The sequence below is a fragment of the Anser brachyrhynchus genome, assembly GCF_964034855.1.
Source record: "Anser brachyrhynchus genome assembly, chromosome: 7".
Lineage (NCBI taxonomy): Eukaryota > Metazoa > Chordata > Aves > Anseriformes > Anatidae > Anser > Anser brachyrhynchus.
This window is the reverse complement of record NC_137701.1, coordinates 33689484-33702469: the sequence shown is the minus strand read 5'-3', so window position 1 is coordinate 33702469 and position 12986 is coordinate 33689484. Positions and strand designations below refer to the sequence as shown.

At 35.1% G+C, this 12986-nt stretch overlaps 1 protein-coding gene and 1 long non-coding RNA gene across 2 annotated transcripts in view; one reads left to right on the top strand and one right to left on the bottom strand.

Moving 5' to 3' along the window:
• DPP10 (dipeptidyl peptidase like 10) overlaps window positions 1-12986 on the top strand; it is a 494333-nt gene that overhangs the window by 113328 nt on the left and 368019 nt on the right. The gene's annotated exons all lie outside the window — the stretch shown is intronic.
• LOC308197966 overlaps window positions 581-12986 on the bottom strand; it is a 74707-nt gene continuing 62301 nt past the window's right edge. The window contains exon 3 of the long non-coding RNA XR_013953484.1: window positions 581-12986. This exon is cut by the window's right edge and continues 16887 nt beyond it. This is a non-coding gene — a long non-coding RNA (uncharacterized lncRNA).

Sequence of the window (12986 nt, the reverse complement as noted above, 5' to 3'; positions counted from 1 at the left end):
TCTACCCTTCATAACTTAGAGTTGGAGTTTTAGCTCCAAAAATAACCTAACAGCCCATAACAATGTCATGATTATAGTAAAAGAGGCACATAGGTTCTTATAAATTGAATGCTACATAGTTGAAATTTTCTGAGAGGTTCAGAATGATTGAGCTCCATGGTATCAGTAAAACCTTTTTCACCTAGCATTGTAGCAACAATACAGAGAGATTCCGAAGTGCTATTCTTTATTAAGAATGTATTGAGCTGAATATTTCTGAAATTGAGTCACCAATACTGAGCCAGAGCCAGTATCAGATGCCATGACTCTGTGAAGTCAATCAATAACCTCACCTGCTTATCTTTGTTTTGCTGGAACTTGACTGACAGATGGTCAGAAACAAAAATGTCTTGGTTCACAGTTCTTCATCCTTCCTAATCAGCTCAGTTTCAGGAATGTGGAATAAACTGATATGTAGAAGTGCAGTTGAAGGTTGGTTTGGTGTCATGGTATCTGGAATAGATGGTGATAAACATAATATTGGTAGTTTGATTTAAGGTTGTCTCCCTTGAATGAGTCTCTTCTACTCTTTTTTGTTATATTTATACTGCTAAATGGAAGAGAATTGGGAATTGATCCATGCAGCTAAGTGGCAAGGCATGGTCGTACCCATACTGTCTGGGGGCTAGCTCGCTTTGTAGCAGATTTGTACTGGAAAGAGAGAACGGGAACTGTTGAAACAGAATTAGGGAGTAAGCTAAGAATTAAGCAGTATGGATGACTGGAGATCCAGTGTTTAAGTTTGCTAACTGAAATCTTTTTTATTTATCAATTAAGGTATAGCTAATGGTATCACCTGAGTATTAAGCAAGCAGTGTATGCCTGTATTTCATGCAGTAATCATAGTTGTGTTTTCGTAATCTTGATTTGGAGACTGGTTACAACCGAGCTGGTTGTGCTCTGCAGTTATAGGCTGCTTAATATTTATGGCCAAGGGCTTTGCGTCTTAATTGACCTTAATGAACCTCATTGTGTGTGTATATGTGTGTAAATATAACAAAGGAGACTGTAGAAGTCACCCACCATGCTTCTGTCTCAAACACAGCTCCCCAGCCCCTTCCACAGCTCTTTTGTCAATAACACTATCCTTTCAAGGACACCTGATCAGATGCCTCAAGTTGTTCGATACACTGAATCAGAGGCCTGCCAGTAATCTATAAAATGTGCTGTGCAGAGCTTATGAAATCTAGTTATTTTCTCAGAAAGCAGTCTCAAGGTGAAGTGTAGGTCAATACTAGAATGACCGGGTTTAAATCTGCCCTGAACATCCCATCTTTTGCCACAGAGTGCATCATTGATTTGAGACTTTACTACAGGAAAAAAAAGACAACTCTTTTCTCTGGGACCAAGAGCAAAGTATCACTGCTAAGGCTGCTGTACGTGACGTTATCAGCCAGGGGCTTGGGGCTGATGATAGATTACTGTATGGACTCCTACTGAAGATTATACTTCTATACCAACAGAGATAATCCTACAGTAAATGAAGATTGTGTATCTCAAGCAAATAGCAGCCCCACATAAGAATAGTTGACTCCTTGTGTAATTACCCAAACACCTCCATGCAGTTAGGACTGAGTTAAAGAAATGTGTGATCTGGCATTAGAATAGTCAATAATAAGTTAGCGCTGTGCCTGACAAATAAGGTAAATTTCAGAGTTTTTCCTAGTATAATTGGGTGCAAGCGTAACATTTTTTTTAAACTGAATTATTTTGAGAGGAGAAGGGGAGAGGAACAGAAATCAGACAACTTTTCAGTGCATATTAGCAAGGAAAAGTGAAGTTCTTTCATCACCAGTAAATTTTAACTCATATATGGTAATTACTGATTCTAAAAGGCTGTCTGTTGACTATTCCTTGTAGGTGAGGATTTTTTTTTTCTTAGTGAGACAACTAAGAAGTTATAATACTTGTAACACTAATATAAATAAATAGGGGGTTATATATAAGTTAGGTATTTTCCAGAACAAAATAATATTTGCAGTAATCATTGAAACACCTTCAAACTTGAAGTTTTGATCTAAAATTTATCTTGCAATAAAAGCATCGTTGTATAGCTGAAGTAAAGAAGCATTTTTCTATTTTACTAAGGCAGTTCTTGATTTGTTGCGTTGTGTGAGAGACAAAGGTCTGTGGTTTATGCAGGTTGTTTTCTTGAATGTTATTTAAGAATATCTTGTTCTGTTAAGTGTTTACTGAGTGAAAACAAATTGTGAATGATACTCCTTTTAACTTAAAATGATACGTGTTTTCACGTATTTGTCACTGTAGTGTTTGGAATGTTTGAAATATTTGGTTTTGGTTTTGATTTTCTTCCTAGCTGTTAAATATGTGTGTCTCTTAAACATGTTTGTTTTTCAAATTTTAAGATGTTTGTGAATGCTGTTCTGGCTTTTTTAGCCCTGTCACTGTGAATCTTTCCTATTAAAAGACACAGATTCTTATTTTCACAGCTTAGAGTGGGGAAGGAGCTCTCCAAAACACAAACAATTCACTTTTGACCTTACCATTTGTAACTGGTTGAATGTCTCCATACAGTATGCTCCTACCTACGTGCACGTGAATGCTGCACAAGAGGATACGATCCAAAATCCTGGATCAAGTTTCGTAATTGACAATGGAATAACCATGTCAATTCTTAGATGTCTGTGCATGCATATTTGGACTCAAGATTAACTGAAAGTTAAACAAAATATATAATGGAGATTGAAACACATACTCAAACACTTGACTTTGTTGCTCCCAATTCAATAACCAATCATATTAAGCAGTAAGTGAATTATAAAGGAGTCAATGCTCCTACATTAAAAAAAAAAAAAAAAAAAAAAACAAAACAAAAAAAAAAACAGCTGGTTTGTCCAGTATGTGAACCTAAGAAATAATTATTCTGGCTGCAAATCAGGCACCTTCCATCACTTCAGCGGTGTGAATTCAGGAATAGTGTAACTCTAAGGACACTGTGTACTCTCTATAGGGCAATTCATGAGATAGGTATCACAAGAAGATGAGTCAGTGATAACAGATGTCTGAACTGTCTTTCTGAGCTTTGTATCTCACTTATAGCAAGACTCCTAACTTAAATGTCTTAATCAAATATCTGAATTTAAGTGGGTGGCATCTGTTTTTAGGTTTGCCTCGTTATCCACGTTGTGTTTGTTAGTGTATCTATTTAAATGAATGTGTTCACTTGAAACTGTAAACTTTCAAGTATTCTAGGGCTGTTTATTTTCAAGATAAGAAAGAACTTCAAGTAATTTCTAGCATTCTTGTCATCTTATATGGCCTTGACATTGGTGAGTTGCCTTTCATCATAGTGACAGGCTAACTTAGTGGAGGCCAGCAGTCTAGGTCATGAAGCAGAATGGATGGGAAGTGCTCCTTAAATTGTTTGAAATGATAGATATCTGTTACTGTACGGCAAGTAAAATATGAAATTACATTGTGGGTAGTGCATACAGATTTTGTTTTTTGAACTTAGTAATGCACAAAGCCCCAGTGCCTCCAAACACTTTGTATCACCTGCTGTAATACATGTGACTATAAATCTGAAATAATAGTGCTCAGCTTGGTGGAGTTGCACCACAGTAATCACGTTCCAGATGAGTGTAAAGTTGTTTCCCTCTACTTCTTAAATTTGAATAATGATCATTCTTTTCTAAGTTACTGTATTCAGATAATGTAATCTGGAAAAGTAGGTTCCATGAATGGGACTTTTTAAAAATTATTTTATTTTTTATTTTTGTTTTTAATATGTAGGTTTGAGAACTGCAAAACCCTAGCCCTTCCTTGTGGACAGTATTTTGCTGTGCTCAGTTCATATCAGTCATGCAATACATGTTACTTAAAAACAACTTAGAGCAGGGGAAATGACTGGTAATAATTAAGGAAGGATTATTGTCTATCCTGTTGTTCCTTGCCAGCAAAAATATTTTAAATATTTGATAATTAAAAAGGAAGGGGGGGGGGAGAGGAATGCAGAAATATCGTTTAAAGTAGCCTTAGTTCTATAATGCTGTTGTAGACCTTCTGAACAGATCTATTTTTCGTGTGTATACACTCTCTAAATATACCCATTTACTTCAGATTTTTTAATTTACATTAGGTCCTGGGATTCCTCACTTGAGACTGTTCAGTTCTATCTTTTGCTTCCACAATACATCCCCAAACTCCCCAATATCTGGGTAGAATAACTTAAAGTTAGATGACTTCATTGGTTTCTGTACAACATATAAATTGCTTTTTGTATTTCAGAAAGATTACAGCAAGATAGATTTAAAGTTAGTATCGCTCCACTTTCCTCCGTTCTGGATGGACAGATCCTCTGGCTTCTCTATAAAGATCTTTTAAGGCAAAGGTCAGAAATATTCTGAATTACAACTGTAGAATCTATCTGAAGTCAATAGGATGGAAATAGCACTGAGAGAACAAAATTTATTTTTTTGTGTTTATTATGCTTGTCATATTTTAATATCATTTTTGCATAGTCTTGAAATTAAGCTTTTTTATGTAGAAGAATTGCATTTTTGTGCAGTTTTGGCTACTGTAATATATATGTGAGTGCAGTTTACTGACATTTTTAGTTTCAGATACCTGCACAGATAAAGTGTAGTGCCATACAAAAGCATTATTAACACACTATGCAGCATCTCTTCTACTCTGATATATTTCCTTATGTATCTAGCCCTGAAATCCTCTGAAAAGTTTTTTCTTTTTTTTCTTTCCCCCACACTCCATAGACATTATATGAAAAGGATGTGCTTGTTTATTTTGTAATACTTAGTATATCTTGTGCATATGAAGTGAGATAGAACCTGTGAGTCAGCACATGCTATTATGTTGAGTCATATAAGTAAACTTGTTATAGAGCAAGTAAGTTTGCCATTTAAGTACAGATACGTAATATATTTGACTAATGTATAAGTATCATAGCAAAATGAAAATTTATTAAAGTTGGCTTTGGTGATTAAACAGTTATGGCTCCAGACGTCTCCTGCAGTTGAGAAAGGGCTACCATCAATATTTAAGAAGTAAGGCAAACATTTAGCTGGTGTTTCAGTGAAAGCCATGAGCAGAAAAAGATGTAGAGATGGGAACTTTAGAAGGCTATTGTTCTTTGTAACAGAATGCAGAGTCTGGGCACGCACAGAAGACATACCTGTCTTGCTGCGTACCTGTCTTACTGAAATGCTTTATTATAGTGGAAGTAGTTGTTAGAAGTATGCCTTTTTTGCAGTAGGACTTTGTATAAACTGTGCATGTTCAGGAATATTGCCTCAAAAAATTCTTTAAATTCTCTCTAGGATTATATATAGACTGTGCACATTCGCTCTGGAAAATTTATTCTTCAGCCTCTCTGTTGTACTTAGAGGCATTATCGTTGAAGTATCTATCAGCATTTCATTGCACTACCACGTGAAATAATACAAAACCTTGCTTATGTCTCAACCCCACATCATGACTGCTTTCAGCAGTATGTCCATGGTTACAATATAAAAAGAAAATACATGATGGCAGAAGAAAAAATTCATAGTATCTTCAGATATTCCAAACTGATAAGAGAAGTATAAAGTGCATATTTTTCCCAAATGTTTGCTAAATTTGCTGTAATTGTGTTTACTAAATGTCCTTCCCTTGTTCCTTTTGCTTAGAAATATTCAGAAGTATTCAGCAGTGAGAGTTACTGAACTCTTAAACTTTCATAAAAAGATCAACATATGTGCAATGAATGTAAACAACCGATCACTGGGAATTTGGAATACTTCTGTTAATGTCAGTTAAGTTGATAATAACGTGAAATAAATACAAATATTTATGATGTGATAGGCTGTCTAACTTACGCTATATTCAAGTATTCATCAGTCACTTTTGGCATGTAGTTGGAGACTTGTCTCTGGATATTTGCATGGCAGAGAAGGATGTCTGACTGTACATCATTATTTTGCTCATCAGTTCTCTGTAACTCTTTTCACTTGCAAGAATCCTCTCAGGATGGCCCATCCACATAATAACTATTGACTCGATAAAGACAGCAGGCTATTTGTAGCTTCCTTCTATATTGCAAGATGAGCTTTAAAATGGATATGCACATTCGATAAAAGAAACAGCGTTATGTCACAGTGTGTGATGTCACCTATATATCAGTGCATACGTGGGCATATGAAACATGAAAAAATGTAAGCTTGCTTCAGTTTCATCTTTGAAAGGTAACAGAATCTCACTTGCTTTTGACAAAATGTTATAGCAATGCTATTGGAATAGCTCAATGTTTTCTTTTGGTTTTGGCTTTTTTTTTTCTGTTATATGTGGGAGATAAGTGTCATGAATGAGTTAACTGTCTGTTTTTCATTGACATGGCCTCATGAACTACTTAAAATTCCTAAAATAAATAATTCAGCAGAATCAAGTATTTTCAGATTTAAATATAGATTATTTACTACTTCAGTAGGCATTGGGTATTAAGGCTGGCAGAAGGAGACTTGCTTATAGTTGGCGCACTGAGCTCTCAGGTGTCTTTGATCCAAGTTGTCTACGTTTTCCGTAAAGCACTCAGGAAGAGTTATTCTAAGAATGAGACTTGCAAAGGTCTGAATGGTTGGTAGGGAAATGGCAAACAACTAGCTGTTAACTAATTAACACAACTAATTTCATCTTATCTTGTATACTGACATTTATCTTCAACGGAGATGCTTAATTACTTTCTGTTCAGTTCCCTCTTTTCATTCTGCACATGCAAGGAGAAGCAGCTGGAGGAAGATTGTCTTAAGTAGGGCTGTGTGAAATGTCTGCAGTCATGTTCAAATTTGGAATAAAATATTCCATAGCACCTCAAACAGTACAGAGCTGGGATTATTTATTATTTTTCTCAATATCATAGGTTATTTAAGTATTAATAACAAAATGTCTATTTGGATTGTGGGAAGTAAGTGAACTTCTCACTTATAGTCATGGTAGAGATCTTTGAACGTTTCTTTTCTGCCAGAGTAATTCAGCGCAATTATAATTGCAATCAATAAAATTACTGATTTATAATAAAAAAAATGGCAGCTAGGAAAAAAAGGAAATGGACTGATTTGCAACTTAAAATGTATCTGATATTTTTTGAGTAAAGTCATTTTATGATGGTGAATAAAATTCAGCATTTTAAAACCTAGTTTGGTTGTATTAGGTCTTAGCAATAAAAAGGAAGCCAAGAACAATAAATATTTAATTGCCTTATCTATATCAGATGAATGCAGATATTTTGCTGTATAGTATATTTCAGAGCTGTTATTGAATTTTCTTTGTAGTGAGAAGAATTGAATATATGAGAAGTTTCAATACTGGATTTTTAATAGGAGGTGAAGTGTTCAGCAAAATACACAGTAAATCAAGAAAGCTTGATTTAACTGCTTGAGCATGTTATAAGTACAGTAATCAAAGAAATGAGGTAATATTTCTGGTACTAACAGTAATATTTCTTTATAAAAGTGTAGGACCACAATACACAGTGGTATTTCTGCTTTTTGGAATTTCAGATAACTCTGATCCTTCACTAGTGCTCTTTCTTCTTCCAAGAAAGTTTTCAGATAAGTTGAATATTATGAGGAAGAATTTGTCTCTTGCAGTGCCATTTTTGTTTCTGAATAAGCTTGTCTTGGCCAAAATGCCTTCAGATGTTCCTGTGTTTTATCTACTGTGTAAAGTTTGATTCTGATCATAGAGTGGAAGAAGTGCAACTCCTCTTTCCTAGGATTGTAAAGTCGTTTTTTTTGCGTTAAGGTTTTGTCTTCAACTTGAAATGTCATATATATATATATACAGTAATGATACGTATTTATTAAAGAAGAGGTACTGAGGTAAGTTGCTGTTAACAAGGTCTGTATTAAACCTACTTAGTTATGGTTTAATTCTTAAAAACTAGTATGAAAAATCTCCAGTATTTAACATGCATAATGAGTGATCAAAAATTTGTAGACTTTCTAGTATGGGAAAGCATGGCTAGTAATGGGTAGGGGTACAATTCCAGCAGTTTACTGATCCAGTACCAATTTCCAGAGAGATCTTGAGCACTGAAAGCTTCACAAAGGGAAAATGTTATTCAAAGGGATTGATGAAAAAATGCTTTGGACAGTGGAGACGTCTGCCTAGGTTAGGCAATCATGGATGAAATCACTGGCCATGCTTTTAAGAATCTCAAATGCCAACGCGAATAAGTGGGTCTTATTATGAAAATTTTCCAAAAAGGTTTAACCTGATTCTGATCTCTAACCCCTAGGAAAAATTACTTATTTGTTTAATCATCATTAAATTTGTGTGACATGGAACTAATGTCTCATCTTTTGAGGGGAAAAAAATAATTAAACTGTCAAATTAGTTAATTGAAAATACAGGGGAAAAATGCTGTGAATCTTCTGTGGTAGACATTAGCTTTCTTTGAGTCTAGGAGCTAAAATAAAACCAATGCAAAAAAAAAAAAAAAAAAAAAAAAACCACCCTTCACAATCGAAGTGTTCTGTCCTCATCCTCATTCACATACTGAAAATAAAATTCAGCTTTGAATTTGCTTGTTGAAAACTTCAGATTGACTTCTAGATTTGAAAAGTACATGACAAATTATAAAATTTTAGCTAAAAAATCTGTCCTGCTCTTTCACTGAGAAGCTGAAAGGTTAGTTTAATTACTTGAGTTACACTATCCTCAAATACTCTGAAAGTTAGAATTATTTTTTTCTACATCCCCTGGAGAGTTGGAGACAATTCTTAGGCCAGTTTCACTAAAAGGAATGATATTTGATTACCATTAAATGTCAGTCTAGCCATGGTGTACTAATGTGAAATATTCTGCTACATAACACCTCCTGAGGAGGTAATGTTTTAAGAGCCATTAACTTGCTTCAGTGCCGCACTATGCCTGATGGAGGAGCTGAAAGATAAAAAGAAACAGGTACACACAAAATGTGAACTTAGATGATGGGATACAATAAAGTTGCTACATGCAGAAGTTCAGGTACTAGAAGCCTAAAGATACTAAATTTTCCTACCAAATCTCTCTTGTAGCTGTGCTGCATATTAATAGCTAAACCTAGAATTTAGTTTCCTTCTTGTATTGGTTATGAAGTTAAATGGACAATGTTCTTTGAATGAGAAGAGACTGAATGCTCTGGTTTAGTTTTAGGAAGATCATAGTTTATATCGGAACAGTCATCTTGCTCTACTCTTGACCACTTTGAAAATTGTGACTGATCAGTTCTCTTCCAATAGTCTTAGGTTTGGTATGGGTTAACTAAATTCCTGTTGTCAAAATGTCAGCTAGAGCATCTTATTTTCTTGAATTCTTGTTCATACTGTGATCTATAAAGCAGAATAAATATTTGGAAAACAAAAATTACAAAACAAAAAACAAAACAAAACAAACACAAACCACACCTTGGTATGGAACTTAAATGAATCATAAACAGGAGCTATGTGGGGAGTGATGTTGAATGAATTAGGGATATCAAATGAATGAAAATTCAAATTTCTCTCTGTTAGTATATATATACTGCTCTTACAGATTTTGAAAAGTTTAAACTCTTTGTTATGTAAAATCCCATTCCTTCCCTCAAATTACCTTAATTCATTGCCTTCTTGCTATGATAGTTTAATTGAGTGAAGGGTATAAAGATAATTTATTTCTCTTTCACCGTCCTAATAGTTCTCACTTTCTTTATTGAAAAAGTAATTACTGACTTTCAATACAATAACTGGGAAATTACCTTTTCTAATAACTGAGGTTATCATATCATCATCATAGTAAAAATCATCAATGCACCAAAAAGAGGGTGTTATGACTAAAATTTGTTTAAAATAACTGATAAAAAGTTACATTTCTGTTTTTACCATTTAGCCTTCTGCAACAGACTTTAATGTTTGCTACATAAGGTAATAATGTGGGGAAATGTTGTCAGATTTACTTTTCTGATATTTCAAAGTTGATGAGGTAAAAAAAAATATACATACTGTTTTTATGTGTTAAGGAACGTATGCAATTTGTTGAGACTAAATTTGATGTTTTCACAACATTTATCCCTCTGCCCAACATCTCTGAATGATGCAAGTTAATGAAACAAAGATTTAGAAATCTAAAAGCAGATCTCTTTCGCAATTACATAGATATGTCATAAAAGAAGTTTTAAGTGTTAAAAAAAGAACAATGCAGTGTTGATAATGGCTTAAGATGATTGTGAGGTCTGTGTTAACTGCTTTAAAAAAATGAGAAAGCTGACACTTTTAAAATCTGTATCAGAAGAATTACTATGTAAGCATTTATGCACTGGAAGTGTGAGCAATTAAAGCTGATGCAAGGATTTTTGATTGCTCAGCTTTTGCAAATTGAAGGCACAATAAGTAGTATAGAAAATAAAATGGTGACTCCTAGTGTATTTAGAATATATAACTGAATTTTCCTCTTGTGCTTGCTTAATTAGGTAATTCAATGTAATGCATTTTTATTAACACGTTCATCAGGCAAAATAAGCTATAAATGGGATTGTTTTCCTCCCTTTGGTTTGGTTGTCAATAATTATTTTGTGTAGTAATTAAATAGCTTTCTTTAGAGGCCTATGTGTCTCAGGGTAACCTTGAAAGAGTCATTACATGGCAAGATGGGAAAGGGCTGCGCAGAACAGGTGGAGCGTGACAGGCTCCAAGTGTTGGATCTGAGGCACTTCATGGAAAGTGTGTTAAATTGAGAGAACCAGGTGATGATAAAGTTCTATAAATAATAAAGAGAAAAGTCTGTCACCTATGTTTAGGATTTAGTTCATGATCTAGAGCTGAGTTTTTCCATGAGGTCACTGGGCCAGAGTCCAAAAGACTGAATTTTTAGGTGTCATAGAACAACATACAAGTGCACATTCTTACACCTGGCATTGTATGACTACGCTTCTCCAGAACGACACCCATTATTTTTCCAGGAGATCTGTGAAGTATCATTTCATCTGATAATTACAGACCTCTAGTAAGCTTGTTTTATTATTTCTGTCATCAGGTAGGTCACCTGGCTGATAGTTAGGCACTATTCTAACAAGAGATGTATTAGTAACAGCAAGAACAGTGATGACATGCCAGGGAGATGAAACATTTTAGTATCTCATTGTTGAAGGCTATTTTTTCTTGGAATTTGGTTACAATCTAAAATTAAGAACAAACAAACTAAACACTGAATTTTCCATGTGACAAAAGCCTTCAGAAAGTTAACTCATATGCTTATGGGTGACAATTCAATTGCATACCTATTTCTATAACCTTTGGGTAGATTGATGTGTTTGTTTAAAAAGGGTTTGGAAAAAGATCAGCCAAATGTCCCAAAACGTGAAAGATTTCAGAGACCTAAGATGTAATAATCTTCCCATTTTCTTTTTTATAAAGCTTAGTCCAAGACCAAATTGCAAGTAGCTAATAGAGAAGAGTCAGTGAAACAGGTCTGAACACCCGTCTATGTGGTAAAACAATGTTAACATCATATGCATTTAAACATGCTCTCTGGCCAGATCCCAGCACTTGGAAAAGATATTTTCTCTATCTCCATTGAATGACTAGCTGACAAGACAAAATAAAAATGTTAATTTTAGCATTTGATTTTCTTTCACCATGACTTAAATCAGTCATGAAACTTGTGCTTCTTGGGGACAGTTGCTGATACTGTTTTGGGGTGTGCTGTGGTGCTGCTGTGAGTCTCCAGCTTAACATTTGTATCTCAAGGAGCTGCTCTCTGAGTTACTTTTCCAGTGCATGCATAGTCTAATAGTCCCACTGGACTTGTTGAGAAGGAGGTTTCCAAACAGCACACAGCATATGTGTTGCTTGAGCTGTTGCAGTTCAGGTAAACAGCATTGTCCTTCAGTCTGTATGGAAACTCGGTGCCCATGACATCAGTACCCACTATTTCAAGGATGTTCTCTTAGCACAGGCAGAAAACTTTGCTCTTGGTGCTCCTTATCATCAAGGGTCTCCCCATGGCTTTCCACAGGTATTGATTTGATTTCATATCCTGCACGGCCATTTGTAATCTCATATTCATCATGGAAGTACATTTGAGTTAAAACCTGGGTCTCAATATTGAACGTGCGCACTCTCTCATGTGTATATGCTGGCTTCCTACACAATCTGTTGCGCAGAAAGATGAGGCCAGACAGTGTGAACACAGGCGTTTCCTGCTGCTCTGAGCTCTGTAACCTGTTGTCTTTGTCATCTTTGAGTGGCCTCCAACATAAAGGATCCTCTATGCAAGGAATGGAGGATTTGGAAGAGGTGTCTTGGGACTCAAACTTCCATTATCCAGCTGGGGCTGTTCAGCCAATGCCACGTGTCTGTTACTAATGAACAGATTTGAGTCCCACTTTGAGAAGCAGCACCAGTGGGTCCAAGCCTCTGTTATATCAGCACAGCCTCCATGCAATTGCTGTGTTTTGTCCCAGAGGTGGGATCTATTTAAAGCATCTTAGGATGGGAGGTAATTTGAATCTGGTGCTTCAGGAGCTGTTGTAAAACATGAAGTACAGTGGATGTTGCCTTGTACTGGCCACCTTAAATTGGGCTATGTCTTTGTATATGGCAAGATAGTAGAACTGAGCAAAAAATTAGTCATTTTATTGTCATGTGGCCACCTAACACCTAACTTTTCCCTGTTCTGTGATTTCTCAAAATACCAGAAGAAAGTAAAATCACAGAATATCTTTCTGACAGTTTCATCTCTCTGGAGACATTAAATTTAGAATTATGATCTTTAGTTGTAATATGGCTTCTCAAGACTTATATTGATCATAATCAACCATCTGCACAGTATGCTATACAATTATTTATTGCTATTTTTGATATAATTTTAAATAATATTGTGTACATGTAGTTCCTTGTCCTTATCTTTTCTTATTTTCACTCTAAAATTCCAGCCTTTCTACTTTTTTCTGCCCTTCTCTGCAGCAGAACACATCA